This window comes from Hippichthys cyanospilos, chromosome 3 (genome assembly GCF_059441005.1).
Source record: "Hippichthys cyanospilos isolate Australia breed blue-spotted pipefish chromosome 3, RoL_Hcya_1.0, whole genome shotgun sequence".
In the NCBI taxonomy this organism is placed as follows: domain Eukaryota; kingdom Metazoa; phylum Chordata; class Actinopteri; order Syngnathiformes; family Syngnathidae; genus Hippichthys; species Hippichthys cyanospilos.
The window spans coordinates 4,384,546-4,398,226 of NC_142371.1; the positions used below are offsets into that span (position 1 = coordinate 4,384,546).

General features: G+C 41.7%; 1 pseudogene; it reads left to right on the forward strand.

Annotated features, from left to right (window-relative positions):
• Positions 1-9,278, forward strand: part of LOC148425535 (IgGFc-binding protein-like) — a 17,013-nt pseudogene extending 7,735 nt beyond the window's left edge.
• The last annotated feature ends 4,403 nt before the right edge of the window (positions 9,279-13,681 follow it).

The following is a 13,681-nucleotide window of genomic DNA, read 5'->3' on the forward strand; positions in this document are numbered from 1 at the left end:
AAAATGATCAAACCAGTTTTGCATAAAGTCTGAAAGGTTGCTTGTTCATTCGACCTTAAAGAAATGTCTAACAACATGTGCTTTGTTTTTTCTCCACTTCTATTTTTCAATAGGTTGGCGACATTTTGTGGAATGTTAACTGTACTAAGAAGTGTAATTGCTGCGCCACTGCCACCCTGTGTTGTAGAGCAGCCTTTTGCTCAAAGTGGCAGAACTGCGTATTTAATGAAGCTTGGCATTGTGAATAGAAAGAGAGTGAGCCCATCCTCTTCATATACTTGGCATTTCTCCACAATTGTTCAGTCAGGTCCTGCATGCAGCAATTTTTTGCACTCAAAGCTTTTCTTATTTAATGCCTCTTCTCCTACACTTGTTGCACTGTACCCTTCTTTACCCTTCTTTAAATCAGGAGGATGTTATTTTCCTGTTGAACTGTTACACCGTATAAACATTTTTGACCAGTCTGCCTTAAGGCATAAGCAAGACTGAATCTAAAATGGCAAAACAATATTGTAAACTTTAATTTTGAGTAATATAAAATGTATGCATTCCTCCCCCTCTTCTGTCAGCCTTCTACTGCCCAGCAAATAGCCATTATGAAACGTGTGGGACGGCCTGCCCTGCTACCTGCGAGGCCCACTTCAATTCATCCTGCACTGAAGGATGCCAGTGTGATCCTGGTTTTCTTCTTGATGGCAACATCTGTGTCACTCCATCTCAGTGCGGCTGTACATACAAAGGAGTTCATTACCAGAGCAACAAGACTTTTTGGGCTGATGAATCATGTACATGACGTTGTGCCTGTAATCCTTTCACGCGCCAGATCCACTGCCATGATGCTTATTGTGGTGATGATGAGTATTGCCGTCTCCAGGATGGAATCACAAGCTGTGTGCAGCGTAATTATACAACGTGCCGCTACAGCGGTAGTCACTTTTGACAAGCATGAGTATAATTTCCTTGGCACCTGCCAGTATCAGTTACTGGGCATCTGTGAACAGGGCCATGGTCTTGAATTCATCAAAGTTGACGTGCGGACGAATCCATATAATCATTTGGCACCAAATGTCTTGGTCATCATAAATAACATGTGCAACTGGACAACAAAAATCCAGGAAGGGTAGAGGTAAGTCTTATTTTTTAAGCCCTTAGGTTAATATTGCATTGTTGATGTGTTGCGCAGCACTGTGATGACGCAGTTGTTGTCACTCTTGCAGGTTGATGGCACCAAGAGGAGCCTGCCATTTTATGTCAGCGGAAGCACATTAGTGTATTCATTGGGACTGCACACTTACATCCATTCGACAGTTTTCTCTTTAAGTCTTAGCAAAGAAGGGATCATAGTCATCAGCCTCTCTCGTCAATATGCTAATGCTACTTCTGGCCTATGTGGGAACTTCAATTCTGAGCCTGCTGATGACCTCACAATGAATGGCACACAGGAGCATCTCACTCCGGAACAATTTGGAAAAGCTTGGAGAAGCGGACAGAACCACTCGTGTGTGGAAGGCTGTCGAGGTGGAAGCTGTCCAAATTGTTCATCTAAGGCTTTGGAGCACTTCTCTGACCCAGCGGCTTGCGGGAAGATTCTGGAAGTTAATGGACCATTCAGACACTGTCATAGCAAAGTGGACCCCTCCAGCTTTTACAAGAGCTGCGTCAGTGACCTGTGTCTTTATGGAGATGTGCAGCCTGCAGTGTGCCGTTCTCTGGCTGAGTATGCTGATGTCTGCCTTCATCGCAAGGCTTTAGTTCATGCCTGGAGGAGCCCTGAATTTTGCTGTGAGTATTAAACTGCTCAGCACTTGTGTTGCAACACATTGCAATTTTTGTATTAATAGTCAAATTCTCTCTGCATGAAAATTATGGTGTGATATCTGACAGTTTTTTTTCCACATAAATCAAAAGCTGTTGCAGATGCAGTATAAGTTCATTAAACCACGACCTTCTACCCATCCACTAGATGGTACTAATGTTTCATTAGTAACTCGCACACTGACCTACTCCTGCCCTTTCTCTTTTGTCCGTACTGTATCTTTGCAGATGATGCATGTCCCTCCAGTACCAGCTACAACATGAGCAACTCCCCTATTGACATTTGGTTCGCGTAATTTGACAGTTGAGGTCCCTTCAAACATTGGCGAGAACTGTCTCTGTGGACCTGGTTTGGTCCACAGTGGAAGTATCTGTGACGATCCAGCCAACTGTGGCTGCTGGCACAAAAATGCAGAATACATCCTACCAGGAGAGGACAAGTCAACATGTGAGCAAAGATGTTTGTGTCATCCTGGTGGGAACATGACATGTGTTGATGTGTCATGTAGTCAGGAGGAAGAGTGTGTCCTGATCGGGGGCATTCAAGGTTGCCACCCCAAAGCTCAAATGGCCAATTGCTACATTAATGGATCCCATTTGAATATGTTTGATGGACAGTTTTTTTAATTTAATGGTTCAGGTAACTACGCTCTAGTAGAAACGTGCAAGGGCCGAACTATGGAGCCACTTTTGATCGCTGTGTGTAGTAACCACAGTGAAGGCATACAAATTAATATACAGTACTAGTCAACAACATGACTAATGATGTCAACTTCATACCTTGATCAAATCCAAGTAAGTCATGAAAAATCTAATCACGTTAATTGATAGGCAATCTGCACTTAATGATTTGCTTAATATTTTTGTTTTTTAGGTTAATGGCGTTTACAAGAACCTCCCATTCTCAGAAAACAATGTCACTGTGCATTAGAAAAATGAATCGATGACTATCAAGGCTGCACATTTGATGATTATTTCTGACATTCGCAACTATGTAGAGGTCAAGCTCTAAATTGCTTTTTATAATACAACGTGTGGCCTTTGTAGAAACTACAATGATGATCCCTCAGATGACATGCAGCTACCCAATGGAACTGCTATCTCTGACCCAGTTATCTTTTGGCAGTCATGGAAATTGTCACGCTCAGATTCCTCTTGCGACGAAACGTGTAACAGCACCTGCCAACGTTGTCGATCCCCTACGCTAGAGTATACCTCTAACCTGTATTGTGGCATTCTTACCTGGCCAAAGGGGCCATTTTCTGCTTGCCACAATGCAACATTCCCTCAGAAATATTACACCCAGTGCCTGAATAAACTTTGTGTTGCGGATGGCCAAAAGCAAGCTTTATGTGAGGCATTAAGGGAGTACGAGGCGACATGCAAAGTGGCTGGTGTGAATGTCGACCCCTGGAGAAACATCACAGGCTGCGGTAAGCCCAACAGATGGTGATTTTTTTTTCCTCCTTTTGAAAGCGCACAATAAAATAGGTAAGAATTATTTCATTTGTGTCTTCTATAGCTAGGCAATGCCCTCAGTTCAGTCATTTCAGCCATTGTGCCAACGTTTGCTCCACCCTCTGTCCAGAGATGAGCTTCGCTACAAAGTGTCCCAGACACTGTGAGGAAGGATGCCAATGTGATGCTCAGCACCTTTTATAACAGTCATGAATGTGCGCCAGCAGGGCAGTGCGGCTGCATGTATGAAGGGTGAAAACTAGAGGTGGTGATTTAATACTTGGCTTAGGAAGCATGTTCTCATATTCCAAATATTCATTACTGGTTAATTTTAATGGCAGGTCTCTGGTAGCAAACTTCTACATAACTGCACTGTCACCTGTACTTGTGGGCCTCCACTTATCTGTGAGGAACACAAGTGTCCACCACTGCACATCTGTATGCTTCTGAATGGAATTCTTGGTTGCCACAAAGTTGGTAAGATTATTTGAGAAAGAAATATATTACCCCATCTATTTTTCTTGGTATATTTATCATCTGTTTTAAAACTCATTTTCTCAGACCAAGATCCCTGTGAGGTCAAGTGTAACAAACCTGATTATTGCTACCTCAGCAATGGTGAAGCAGTTTGTGAGAGCCCGCCCGGGCTGTGTTGGACCTTGGGGAGCAAACACTACCACACTTTTGATGGATTCAGCTATGACATCAAGGGTACCTGCACCTATCTTCTTTCCGGCAGCAAAGGTGCAGCAGGAGTGACACCTTTCATGGTTTCTAAAAAAAAGTGACGAAAGAAGTGTCCTCTACACAGCTGGTGACTGTACAAGCATATGGATTTGTCATTAAGTTGGCTGAAAAGGACAGTGTTCAAGTACATGAAATTTACCGTTAAGTGCTTCCATATCTTCATGACTAATACCCGCTTTATTTTCAGCGAAATGGGCAAGTAAATTATATTCCTGTTACACTGCTTTGTGGTAAGATTGAAGTTTCAAATCAAGAGGGCAAAACCCAATGAAGACTGACTTTGGGCTCCATGTACTGTTTGACTGGGATACCACTATTCTCTCTATAATGCTGGACCCCAACTATAGAGGTCTTATCTATGGGCTGTGTGGCAACTTTAATGGTGAACCTCAAGATGACTACGCAATCAATCTACACGGGTTGCCTGTCGCCAATACAAGTGTGGAGCTGACTGAAGCGTTCCATGTTTTCGACGGTGATCATAGCTGTTGTACTGGTTGTGAAAAGGACAATTTGAACGCTACTTTACTGGAAGATATGCCAAATGAAATCCTCGTTGGTCAGAAAAGTCACCGTGACGACCTCATTGAGCCTACTGGCCCATTTGCACATTGTCACAGCCATGTAAACCCCAAAGCCTTTTATCAAAGTTGTATTGCTGACCTCATGCAAGGAAGACCTGATGCTGCTCTCCGAAAGGCCTCAACATCCTATTCTTTATGTTGTGAAGAGCTGAATGATTATTGGCCCCCCGAACTGAAAATCGGTATGTTTTGTGATTTAAGGTCCATATGCTGTGAAAGTGTTTTGATCCAATTAAAACCTATGCCATCTATTTTCAGGTGTGAGATGTCCACCAAACAGCCACTATAAGTCTTGTGGCTCAGCCTGTCCTCCAACCTGTGAATTTAAAAACAGACTCTGTCATACCGCTTGTGTCCAAGGCTGCTTCTGTAACACGGGTTTCATCAGCAGTCTAGAGGGATGCGTACCACCTAAGCAATGTGCTTGCACGCACTCCAGAGGCAAATACCGCCGCCTCAACTCCAGCTTTTGGATCCCAGATGACTGTGGACAACTTTGCATTTGCAAACCAGGAAGAATTAAGTGCAGTTCATCCCAGTGCCCTAAAGGAATGTCCTGCAAGCAACTTCCTCACAAAAGGATATGTCAACTTGACAAACCTCTGAATTGTGTTATCACTGGGCTGCACTTCACATCCTTTGATGGACACCATTATGACTTTAGGGATAGTTGTGCTTATGTTTTAGTTCAAACAAATGACCATTTAAACGGATTGGAACCATTCAACATCACAACTTCTGGTGCAAGTTGCCATAAAAGATTGGTTAATAGTCTGACTTTAACACTATCATTCCACAATTTGGAAGTTGTCATCAGCAAAGAAGATCCTAACAAAGTGCTTGTAAGTACCTTGTTCCCTCTCAATTTTAATTACCCTAGAAATCATTTTTATTTGTTTACATTTCATCCCCAGATCAATGGACTGCATACACCTTTGCCATACTTGCATCATACAGGCCATCTCAATGCCTTTGCCACTCTATCATCTCTAGTTATTCATGTTCATATGGGATGGCTGTTGATTGCCCATGAAACTGGCACTGTGATGGTTGTCCTCCCTAGAAGTTATGAATCATCTGTTCGCGGGCTCTGCGGAAATGCCAACTCGGACCCTTATGCTGACCAACTTATGCCGAATGAGAAGGAAGCTCAAAGTACACTGGAGTTTGTTCGCAGTTGGGTGGGTGGGTGGTGCCATGGCCTGTCGGTCCCACTGCGCTTCCAGACCAAAAACGTGCCCTACGGATGTGCGCAAACGTTTTGAGGGAACTGATTTATGTGGCATACTCAAAGATGAACACGGTCCTTTTGCAGAGTGTGCTTCACGTTTGAGTCCAAACTTGTTCTTCCATAATTGTATAACAGACAGCTGTTTTTATGGAGGACATTATTTGGCATTTTGCAATTCCATCACAGCCTATGTATCTGCCTGCCAAGCAGCTCAGTTGCCTATCAGGAACTGGAGGAATGACACCTTTTGTGGTGAGTAAAATGACTAATTTGAGGATTTTAAGAAATGCTAAATTGACACTTACATTAGAGGAGCAATGTGCCAAATGGTCGCCACCCTTTTGGAATTTATAATATAAAAGGAGCACTTTCTATAATTTTTGTAGTATCCCATACATACATTCTGACACAGAAGATTGCTTTTGTACACAATGTATTTGGTTTCCCACACCAATAATCTTCCAATGGCACCAGTTAAAGCAAGGTTTGGTTCAAGTATCAACGTTCTAAACATCACCCTTATTTTGACACATTGGCATCTTGGAATTTTGGCTGGCCTCAAGAAATTCGATATTTTTATCATACTCGTGAGCCAATTGAAGGAGTTCCCTGCGTTGGAGACAAATGAAGAAGTGCAGTGAGGACAACTGAGTTTTTTTTTTTTTTTTTTACCAAATCTTACCCCCACCACCACACACACACATACCAGACTCTTTATCCAAAGTGCTTATTCTGATTTTCAGAATTCTGAGTTGTTCATAAGTTGAATTTGCCTTTCCAAACGCTATTTAAAAAAAAAAAAAGGTGCTATTTGGAAGTTTGATTTTGATTTTGTTTATTGCCAACTTTTATTGCCAAGTTTTCTGAAGCACGAGTAGAACACATTTCTAATCGTCTAATTAGTTACATGTCCACAATGAATTTACTTGTAATAACTCACTCCGGTATCATAGTTTCTCAAACTATTTTTTTCCCCATAGGTATGAGATGCCCCAAGAACAGTCACTATGAACTTTGTGGACCCCAGTGTCCTGTTGCATGTCATAGACTTTCCTCTTCAACAAACTGCAGTGACAGTTGTGTGGAGGGCTGCCAGTGTGACCCTGGTTATGTTCTCAGCGATGGTCATTGCGTGCTGCCGGAAGACTGCGGTTGCTTATACGAGGGACAATATCATCCAGCTGGTTACTTTTCGGATATGAATGGCTGTAACAATTGTTACTGTCATGGGAAAGTGTCTTGCAAACCATCACTCTGTAAGCCCACAGAGAGTTTCCGGTCAAGTGATGGCCCTTTTGAGGCAAGACCTCAGCAACATGGAGCTTGTGAAATTTTTGCTGGATTTGGCTATATGACTTTTGATGGTTTGGTTTTACCACACTATGGCGCTTGCACCTATTTAGTGTCTGAACGCTCTCCTGAAGATATACATGGCCACAGTCTGCTGCTTCGCTTTGAGAAGGGCATTGGCGGCTCTGTCTTTATCATCAGCAAGCTGGTTATTGTTTTTGCTGCAATGGAGGTGACCATCAGTCCAAATACACCATGGGAAATACTTGTAAGTTCTGCAGCTTGAGCTACAAAAGAAACCTTAAATTGTGAAAAACGAATTTCTTTCCAGGTGAATGGTGTAGACTTCAAGGTACCTCACAGTAATAATATGCTCAAAGTTTATGAAGATAGTGGTAGGTTGATCATTACGTCTGTAGCTGGGGTGAGTCTTCAGCTGTCCTCCACAAAGTATCTCAGGCTAAATATACCACGGGATTCCACTGGCACGCCTTCAGGCCTTTGTGGCAATTTCAATGGGGACGAATCTGATGACCTGGAACTACGGAGTGGGTATCCTGCCAAAAATATTGCAGATTTTTTCCAGAGCTGGTCTGTTGTTGCTCCTGGGCAGAGTTGCAGTGGGGCTCGTAGAGAGGACTCTGGCCAGTGCGCATTGTCATCAGAGGCCAAAACAATATGTGACATCCTCTTGACCACAAGCATTGAATTCAAACACTGCTGGAGCAGGGGTGTTCAACCCCAAGTGTTCAGAGATGTGTGCCTCAAAGCCATTTGTGGTGGGGCAGCCTATATTGCGGCAGTGTGTCTAGCACTTGAAGCCTACGCTACCGCCTGTCAGGCCAAGGAATAACTCGTCCTGGAGAGAAAATAGCCCTTGCTGTGAGTAAACCAGTTTGATCCAATGAAAATGTAAAGTATTCTATCTGCTCTTAAACTGAATCATTTGTACCACCAGCTTTGAAGTGTCCTAACCACAGCAGCCCAAATCAGTGCATTGAGTCCAATTCCAACTCATGTCCTGCCTTGCTGCATCCTGGGTCCTCCGCATCTGGTTGTTCGGGAGGATGCCAGTGCCAGAATGGAAATGGATTTGACTGGGGTGAATGTTTACCGGTCAGCCAATGTGGGTGTGTGCTTCATGGTAGATACATGAAGGTAACTATAAGCAAAGGTTTTTCTAATAGTTTTGGTACAGTAACTCAAATAACTCCCTCTCTTTAAAAGCTGGACGAGCAGATGTACAGTGCGAATTGCACGGAGAGATGCTGGTGCCACCCTCTAGGTGGAGCCATTTGTGAAAAGGCAGCCTGCAGCCCCGGACAGCTGTGTTCTCTGAGGAATGGCTCCTGGAGCTGTTTTGGGCAAGAAGTATGTCAACTCAAAGGCAGTGTGCAGCTCTCTGCTTTCAATGGACAGCAATTGAGCTTGACACCGCAAGCCTTACAAGTTGATGAGCCTTTGCAACGAGACTGCCCAAAATTGGTTCAGCCTCATCTCTTACTATGGACCCTGTGACGGGAGCAGCACCAGGCCTGTGACAGTGTTCCAAATCCTCCTTATGGGATTCTCAGTTGTAATCCAGGATGGCATTGTAAAGGTAAAAAAAAACAAAACACGTAAATATCTAAGGACACAAATGTTTGTGTCTTCTTAATCACTCCATTGTCCACACGACAGGTGAATGGACAGCATGTGCCACTACCTTACACTTTACCCTTAGGGGTGTCTCTGTCATCTGGCGTGGCCCAGCACCAGTCTAAGGTGATAGTTGTCCTGAAGAAAGATCATGCACTGGAATCAGAGTTGGAAATGGAGTTCAGCATTACTAACGTCACAGCCAAGCCAGCTCCTTGGTACGCTGGAAGATTATGTGGCATGTGTGGAAATCTTAATGACCCCCACTCGCGTACATTGGTCAAGTCCTGGGCTCTGTCGGATTTTCAAGGCTGGTAAGAAGAAATCTGTTCTGTACTGCAGCATTTTTTTGTTTGTTTACTATTATTGTTTTTCTTCCACAGCCTCCCTTTCCAAACTGGCAGTGTTTGATCTCCATTTGTAATATGGAACTGTCCAATTAAAATGATGAGAAATAAAGATTCTGTTATTTTTTTTTAATAATAAATAGTAAATGCATGTACCTGTATTTAAAGCTGCTATGTTACTGGAATAAACTGAATAAACGTAAGTACAACTGCAAACAAATTGCCAACAAATTTACAACTACAGTATTAACAAATTAAACTTATCATGGTTGAAACACAGGCCTTTTTTTTTTTACCTTGTTTAATAATACAACTTGGATCAATATTTAATTCGGTTTGACTTCAATGTATTATTTACATAAACTGCTTCAAATGTTGGCATTAATAGATGCATGCATTGCACTAATAATGCATCTGTATACTTTATTGATCAGGTACGGGAAATTGTGATTAGTTTTTAGGGGGTCATGCTTCGCTTACCAGGAATCAAGAATTATAAATTGTTTAGACTAAAGTAGCAATGTCTGCAAGTGTCACACTTAATTTGAAATAATTTTACATAAATGTGAAAATTCCCGCACCGTAGTCAGTCATGTCCCAAGTACGGTACATGACTGAAGTCATTACAATCAGGGAAAATGTATATCTGATTAAACAAACGATTTTTGAAAAATGTCATGAAAGCCAACAAAGTTACCATTCCTGGTAACCTATCTTAAAAATGACTATGTGGCTACACAGGTAATCAATCACAGCAACTCCTGGGAATCCACCCAGCAGGACATGTTGCCACATAATGGCCCGGTTAGAGGTAATTCATCAGGTTGTCACTGCTTCCCCTTTTCTGCTCCCATCCTAAATGTGAGTGAAGTCAAATGTTTAGCATGCAGGATTCAAAAGAGCATGGCACAAAATGGATAGTCATCTAAATTGAATTGTTTTCATTGGAAATTCAATTTACTTTCCACTCTTGAGTAGGAACTATTTTTGAATGGGTAAAACTGCAGCGTAATCTATAACCCGCTTTGAAATAGCCCGGGAAACATGTTTTCACAGTAACGTCATCCTTGATGTCTTTATCTAGCAATTATCACATGCACGCGTCTCAGGCTTTTAGTAAATGCAATCGAGTGACTCCAAATAATCCCATCACATTGGTCATGAATGAAAACATTTTTTTTTGGGGGGGGGGGGGGGGGGGGGGGGCAGTAGAGAATTTTGGCGAACAACCTTTAGCAAGTCATTGATGGGAATACACAATTGCAACCTCGCCGCCATCAACTAATATTTGCCTTTTGGCTTTAAAAGGGTTTAGCGGTTGTGTTCATTCAACTGAGGGCAAAAAATTGCGAGTGTTGGCGAAGGTATCAGATATTGTGTTCTTGTCTGGATTCCTTCAAGTTTGTCGACGTTTACCTGTACTGTTGTAGCGACAAGGAAAATCCAAACTGTTTGTGAGCATTTGCAATCTTGAACAAACCCAGGCGTGGCCCTGACATGAATGTACATTTGCTACTTTCTCCAAGGCCAGCAAACATCCCACGCAGTAAGATGGAGGCTTAAAAGACCACTCAACCCAAATGAACTTATATATATATATATATAATCGTTTGAAACCTTGAATTTGGGGCAAAATGTTCTGAGTGGTGCCATCTTCAGGTTAAACGGGATAACACAATTTCATTGGATGATCAGAAAACATTTGGTTGATTTTATTTTTTTACGTATTTTTTTAAACGTAGTTGCACCGCAATGCCCTCTAGCACAGTTTTTAAAGAGAGGTGAGGAAAATAAATTATATTTTGGACCGTTATGCGCTTAGAAAATTGGGCCAACAGTTTGAGCAGTATGCACAATTTTTATAACTGTTCCACACAGACTGTATTTGCAAAGCGGGGGCCACATGATTTTGATTGGTTCATTTTGTATTGTATGTAACTGAATGCCCCGCTGCTTCTAAGTTTGTGGGTCAATCTTTTTGAGAAAAATGGAGGGGGGAAAAGTGCCTCAATAAAAGATTCAAGATGAAAGAGCAACAAAGCTGACTTAACAAAGGTATACAGAACAATAAGGCCAACTGGGGTCCGCCACAGGTGTAGCGCTCCCTGACCTTAGCAGAGGAAAAACGACGAGGGTGAGGGAGGAGAGGGGAAAAAAAAAAGCAAGTCTTCGGCCATGCGCCAATGAGGGCATAGCATAAGCCTGGAAAATACACAAAAAAAAAAAAAAATTGCACACATACGAACAAAGACAATACCATTCATCTCAAACAAGATATAAATCTCAAATCTGTGGATGTGTGCATTGGAGTGTTGCACTGCTAGCCCACTAAACAACTGCCATATATGCCAAATGCCCTGGTATTCAGGAAATGCAAATGTTGCGCAACTGGGTTTCAGGAAACCCAAAATACATTGCAAATGTGGTTATCATTTCAAATGAAGTTTGTTACAAGGTTCTCTGCTCCTCCAAGGAGAGTTGCTCAGTAATGAAGGGTGATTGTAACAGACTCTATATCAAATCACAACACAGGCATCCATCCCACTTCCATTCAAATAAATTGAATATTCACATGGTAAGCTGATGTTCGGAGCCAGATCATAACAAATGCATTCAAATGTTTTAATCTCACTGTTAAACTCCACTTAAACACACCCAAACGTTTAGGCAAATTCCCCTCTCATGTTTTTTCACTTCTATTGATCAAATACCGGAGCTGCCCCTCTGCTCTTCATTTCCATTATGCAATTAATTGGTTACATTCTTAACATGCTCCAATTTATACTGATGTTCATCAATTCTAAAACACTGTTTAAATTTGGGAATTGTGTCAGAACCGACACTGAAAGTGCTGTTATGGGAAAGTACTTCATTGCCTCAGGTGAGACACGATGCGATTTAAGATGGCCACAAGTATGGCGACGCGTGTTTCACTTTTGCACTTTCCTGCCTGAAGCCCAAGTTGAATGAAATCACCTGAGAAGAGAAACTGTTATCTACTCAATATAGTGTCACTCCAATCTCTCAAAGCCCACACAAATACAAATAAAACAAAGGGGTGATTTGATGGAAAGAATTCAAATGAAAAATTAGTGGATGATAATGACTTGAATTGTTTCTCGTGCATTTATATTCAATTGTTCTATAGGAAGGATTAGCAAGAACTGCAGAAATAAACCTATAATTCCTTGTTTTTCATCACTTATGGTGAAACGACTTCTTTTGCCTGTGTATTTGTGTGTCTGTCTGTATATCCTTTGAAAGATATTCATGAAATTGTGTTGCCTAGATATTTTTGTAGATATTTTTCATACCTTGTTAGCTCATGATTCATGTTTAGTGTGATATCTTGAGCATGCCACTATTCATGTGGATAAATGACATGATCAATAGCATTCAATAATAATATGAATTTGAGCAAATGTGTTAAAGTGTAAAGTATTCTTTTTTTGGCTCTGTACCAATCAATACCCAAGAAGGAGTACTCCATTTCAAAAAGTGTGGCGACGCCCTGACTTAAAATAACACTACCACCAGGCAAACAGTTAAACTCTAACCCTCTTTTTACTTCACAAGCTCAACTTTGTGATGCAAAGAGAAACTTCAGTTGACCAGATGCATAATCAAGTACAGATCAAGCAAGCGATGGGACTGTGCTATGACCATTCAGCCGCTTAAACTCTTAACAGTGAGAACTAAACAAGGACTCCACAGAGCCCTTTTAAAGGAATAGGGTGTGTGCTTTTTAATTGCGTTTGGTCCAATTTAATTAAGAAATACCAGCGAATCCCCTATGGTAATTACTGATTAAAAAGCAGGTGAGGCTGACAAGGCATGGCCATCAAAAGCTACCAAGCTTGCAATCCAATCACTGCTTGTCATCCAAGGACGTTTAAGACTCATCTGGGTACAATATTCATCGAAGCCTTCACCTGAAATTCTGTCTGTCTTTTTTTTTTTTTTTTTTTTGCCCCTAGTCCATACCATAGAGAATAAGCTTTTTAGTGTGAGTCCCTTTCCCCCAACAATGGACACAAAAATCCATTCCAATAATATCTGGGTCATTCCAGAATTGGAGCACATTTGGGCTTCAAATTCTTGAAGAATAAACCTTGACTTTAATTAATATCTGCTACATATTCATCAATAACAGGCAGTAAACTCCCAAACTATCAAAGGCTTGATTAGCTCAGCTTACAAATCAATGGTACAATAAAATTTTTATTACATGATTTAATAGACTGGTGCAACTGGCGCTCTAATCACAGCAGCCGTGTTGCAAGTAACATGGTTGCAAATCTGGATGAACTTTAGGGATCTTTTGGGAGTAAAAGCAAGCTTTTTAGTGAGTTGTTAGTGCTGACCAGAGGGCATCTATACATCTTCTATAGCTGCTTATCCTCACTAGGAGATGTCCTATTGCTGACCATAGGACATCTATCAATCCATTTTCTATAGCTGTTTATCCTCACTACGGTCGCTGGCGTGCTGGTGTCTTTCCCAGCCATCTTTGAGCAGTAGTCAGGGGATCAGGGGATCCAACTGGTTGCTAGCCAATCACAGGGCACACA